Source organism: Micrasema longulum, unplaced genomic scaffold, assembly GCF_059751315.1.
Source record: "Micrasema longulum isolate JH-2025_06_02 unplaced genomic scaffold, ASM5975131v1 h1tg000120l, whole genome shotgun sequence".
Classification (NCBI taxonomy): Eukaryota; Metazoa; Arthropoda; class Insecta; order Trichoptera; family Brachycentridae; genus Micrasema; species Micrasema longulum.
This window is the reverse complement of record NW_028277326.1, coordinates 834,648-839,972: the sequence shown is the minus strand read 5'-3', so window position 1 is coordinate 839,972 and position 5,325 is coordinate 834,648.

Here is a 5,325-nt window from a genome sequence, read left to right as displayed (position 1 = left end):
CCGTACAACTATGTACAGGAATCAGAAGGCTATTTTGTTACTCATTTACACAGGCCTTTAATATTGTTAAACTTGTCATCAATGCTATATTACTATTGGTGTGTTTTATCAATTTCAAAATCAGGAGAAACTCTTGTTGGAAATTTTCAACTGACAATATTATTCCAAATCGGAGATTTTTCGGAGATTTACTTTGGCGCCTGTGCTATTTTAATTTTTATAGGGAATATTTACACAAAAGAACGTTTGTATGGAGTACTCCTAACATTATTGCACGATATTGAAAAAAACCTTAGACTACTCGGAGTCAAAGATAATTACAGAGAGATAAAATACAGACCATTGATTAATATCGTCTCAAATTCAGTTTTGTTTTTTATAAGTGTATATATTAATGACATATTGGCTAGTTCGTGGAACAGTAAGCCATCGATGCACCTCTGGATCTCAACGTACTTTCCTTTGACGGTCGTATCTAACTATATCATAATCTATTACACATATTTTTTATTTTTCACTACACATTTAAAACTAATGAACAGAGAGATTGAAAAAATGTGCAATTGTGAAAAATATCCTATTATCACGTATGTTTACAGTAAAAACTTAGTAAATGAAATCACTCAGAACAAAATGCATTTGAAATCGGATAAATACTTGAAAATTGAACAGATCAGAGTTATTTGGACAATCTACGATGGACTCTGTGATGCAGTTACTAACATCAACTTGTTATTTGGGCAGAGGATCCTTATAACATTGGCAATGAGCTTCCTGACCACAGTATTCAGTATGTTTTACGTATGGAGTACGTGCATCATCATCCACCAAAGAGGATCTTCAGCAAACAACTACATATTCATCGTATACTGGACTCAGCAAATTTTTATACAAACGACGAATGTCTGCTTAGTTATTTATGCTTGCAATCAGTTCAAAAAAAAGGTAAAATCCCAAATGAGTATTTAATTAGAATAAAATTAACACTTAATTATTCCTTGAACAGACAAACAAGCATAAAACATCATTTTGAGGATGTCTAAAGTCTGCTGAAAGAAGTTGAATGGGGATGTTTAGTTTTACGGGAAATTGGATGTAAAAAATATTTTCCTACGCGCGGTAAAAATGAGAGCGTCAAATTGTTTATTTATTCAAAACTTTATATACATATAAGGGCGGGCGTAGTGCCACAATTTCCTTCGACCTACTCTAACCGATCAGTTGGAGAAAATTACAAATACATGGACATATTCTAGGTATTATGTAGAATCTTATAATTTTACAGAAAATTTAGAACAAAAATCAACTAAATATTTACACTTTACTATGAAGATCGGAGAGGAGGTGGGAAGGAAAGAAGGAGAAAAGAACAAATCGAACATTTAGATGATGACATTTCAATCTAGATTTGAATGTATATAAAGAAAGGGTGTCCCTAATATTAGTAGGTAGATTTTTCCAAAATCGAGCAGCTACTACTGTGAAAGAGGAGGCAAGAAAATTAGAGCGGTGAATGGGCATTAAAGGGTTATCTCTTTACTAGAAAGAAGAGTAGTCCATGTTGTGATAGAGGTATTGTACCGCGAAGTTTCTCGAATGTTCGAATAAAAATAATAATAACGAACTACTTTGAACGACGTCACTAGTTCTTACGAATCATCTAAAGATAAGAGAGTTTTGATATATTTCCGGTTTACGGTAAGTCAACTGAGCAACCAACAGAATTTTCCGAGAAGAAAGGTAAGAGAACATGAGACATCAAACGCGGACAATTTCAAAAATGCAAAACTTTGAAAAATCATAGCACTGATAACATGATATTAAAAAATACTTTTTTGGCTTAGTTAAATAGTCTATTAACAAATCAAAAAATTGAAAACACCTCTCAAAAGTCTCTCAAAAATGTAAGAAAAAAAATATAAAAATGGTTTTAATAAAAACGGACTACTTTCAAATGTCACAAGTTCTAGCGAAAAAAAAACAGTCATTTGTAGAGTTGTTATGTGTTGTGATATCTATCAATTCGTATCTTCGGGGTCCTATTTTTAAATGACAGCAAAACTCGCCAACTCGTGATGTCACGAGCGGAGTAATTTCAAAATTACAAAACTCTAAAAGATCAAAGCGATGATAATACGATACATTCTTTATATTTTTTTTGGCTTTGGTCAATAAACATTTTTTTTTAAACCACTAAAATTCCTTACTCCATCTTCTGGGAAGTTATCAAGATTGACACACATCGCAACAGGACTTTTTTTCATGAGGGAATGTGGAAAATCGGCGCTTACAGGCATTGCCTAGTAGGTTTCAGACAGATGAATCTCACCCACATCGTTTTACAACAGAATTCAGAAAAAATCAGAAAAATTCAGAAAAAGAAAAAAGAAAGAATTTAGAAAATATTGATGTTCATACATAGGCAGAATGGTGTATGTTACACAGTTAAATCCGTCAACGACAAGTCATAAAAACCACAAGCCCCTTGTTAATGTTTAGACTTCCACACTCCTTATCAAACCCTGTCTTGCAATGTACTTCAAGTATGTAAAAAAAACAATATTTTTAAATGAAGATTATTTTTTTATTAAAACACTTTTCCATTCTCAAGTATTTATATGAAATTAAACTGTACATTGAATTAGAACAAATTCACATTTATAAAAATATATTTCAGGTAGCAGAAACATCAAATCTAGTGCATAGTTTAATGGCAACCGAGCATGAAGAAGCAATTCTAAAAAAGGTAATAATTGATATTGCAATACCGCGTAACGTTGAATTTTTTAGCTAGGGAACCTAAAAAGCGTTCTGTTTATTTATATTATTACTTAGGGTTTTAATTAACCAAAAATACTGCTAGAGTATCAGAAAAATTATCATTATTATATCAAAGTACTTATCTCTTGGAAAACATCATCTAAACTGATTTTATAATCCTGTACCATCCAATAAATACCCTCAAAACAGCTGCACAGAATATAACAAAATTTGTTCCTTCCTTGATTTATTTGATTCAAAACTTTCTCATTTAAAAAAATATATATTTAATTACTTTAATTAAATATGTAATACTATCACGTTATTCTCCTGTCTCTATTCTTTATAGGCATTTTAAGGGTAATCTCCTCAACAGAATCTCTGCTTTTTGCTATTTTATCCTAATCTTTTTTTATCCTTTTCTTCCCCCTTAACGCTTTGAAAACGAAATCATTATTATTTCATTTAACTCTCTCGTATGATATTCTTTAAATATTATCATATACTCGTACATATTTTTATTTTTATATCTGTTCATTAGTATGTATACAAAAAATATTATATAGTCGTGAAAAACTTTAATTAGACTCATACACTTTATTATAATATGAATTGTTTATAAATTTACAGTTTTTTTTTCAAATAAATCAAAATTAAAATAAATCATATTTAGGAAAAATAGCAATAACTTTAAACTAACAGCTCCCTAGTCTCTATAACGAATTTATTGCAGAAAAAAAATTTAGTTAAAAAAAATGGTAATGCAGTATTGACAATATGTAAAGAAAATTCGTGACAAATAAATCTTAAATATATCAATTAAATATAATTGTTCCACATAGCCTTACATTTTTTTAATTAAAATAAAATACAGTAATCCACAGATTTATGTAAATGATGAAAAACGGAGATAAAAGGATTTAGTTTTTTTTTTACCAAAATTTAGTTATTAAAATCATTGATTCAAAAATATAGTTTTTAAATAATAAATGATTTAAAAGTGAGTAAGAGTGCTTTAACTATTGATTATGGTATGTTTTGTTTTCAGTTACATTACTTTTCAACGCATATTCAACAGAGAAGGCCACATTTTTCTGCATTTGGATTCTTCGATATTGACAACTCTGTATTTTTGACTGTGAGTATAAAATTATTAATAGTAATAATAATAATAATATTTGGCTCATTTGTATAGTGTCATTTTTATAAAAATTGACCTCAAGGGCGCTTTACAATTGTATACTTAACTTACATTCTTACTAAACTAAAGTGACATATTATATTTTCCGATTTAAAATTGAGGGTGTGATAAACTAAAGAAGTGAGATTTTAGTTGGGATCTGAACTGACTGGGACTGTCGATGATACGTACATTTGAAGGCAATTGGTTCCAGACAGAGGGGCCGGCAACGGCATTGAACGATCTCCAAATCTAGTGCTTGGAGAGCGCCGGATTTCGACAAGTTTTCCTCTGCCTGAATCAAATGTTGAGCTAAGACTAGATTTTCTTTGACTTCAATTTTTGTAGCATATGCTTGCCCGTTGAATGCAGCCCTGTAGCTCAATCACTAATATCTATCGACGTGCTAATAAGCGACGTGATAACGATTTCTCACTATGGTTGTTTATCGTATTCGCGATCACAATGGAACATTCGTGAACACCTAATGTTAAATGTCAAAATATTTACATTTCGCGACGTATAATTCTGCTGCGCAATCACATCATATTTGAATTTCACCGGTGTAAATATGGAAAATATTCCAAAACTGCTGTTTTTATTTATTTAATAACATGCAATTTATTGTGTGGCGCCTCCGTCATAAACAATCCTCAAGGACCTACCGAGGAGCGAAACCACGCAAGCGAACGCAGCTCGTTAAGTTACCAGCCTGCGGTTCGATACCCAGCCGGAAGTAGAGGGCGACAAGAACAAAGGCTATAAAAGGCGCGAAGCTCAAGGCCCTTTCTTCTCTCCTTGTCCGAAATTCAACTGCAGTGCTTCCTCACATAAAATTAGTCTTCTATAAAAACACGTGTTAGATATAAATTTGAAGTAAGTTAGATTTTATTGAATGTGTAATAAAATATCTTTGTATTACACGCCAGTTTTCTTATAAAATAAATAGTGTTATCCATGTAAGTAAGCCGTTCTTATTTCTTGTGTGATAATATATATGTGAATCCTTTTCCCCGCCACCTTCTGAAAAGAACGTAGTAGGGTGTTGAGCGAGAGGTCATAAAGTACCGACGGGACCGATTGCAGGCTCCAGCAGGGACGCGAGGCCCCGAGTGGATGGATGCAGGTAAAAAAGGAAGATAGCCTAATCCTACCTCACGCACACGCCGTGAGTATAAAAGTTACACAGCGTGTACAGAGAGACCCCGACAGGTAAGCCGAACGCCACACACACCCACAATTGCATTTAGCCGGCGGTTGACAAGCCAAATGTCAAGAAAAGCAGTTGCCATAGTAATTATTGTAATTTAATTATCACAGTTTTATATTAGATACTCTTTACTATTTTGCAAATGCAATATATTGTTTTTTTTTCTAGTAAACGC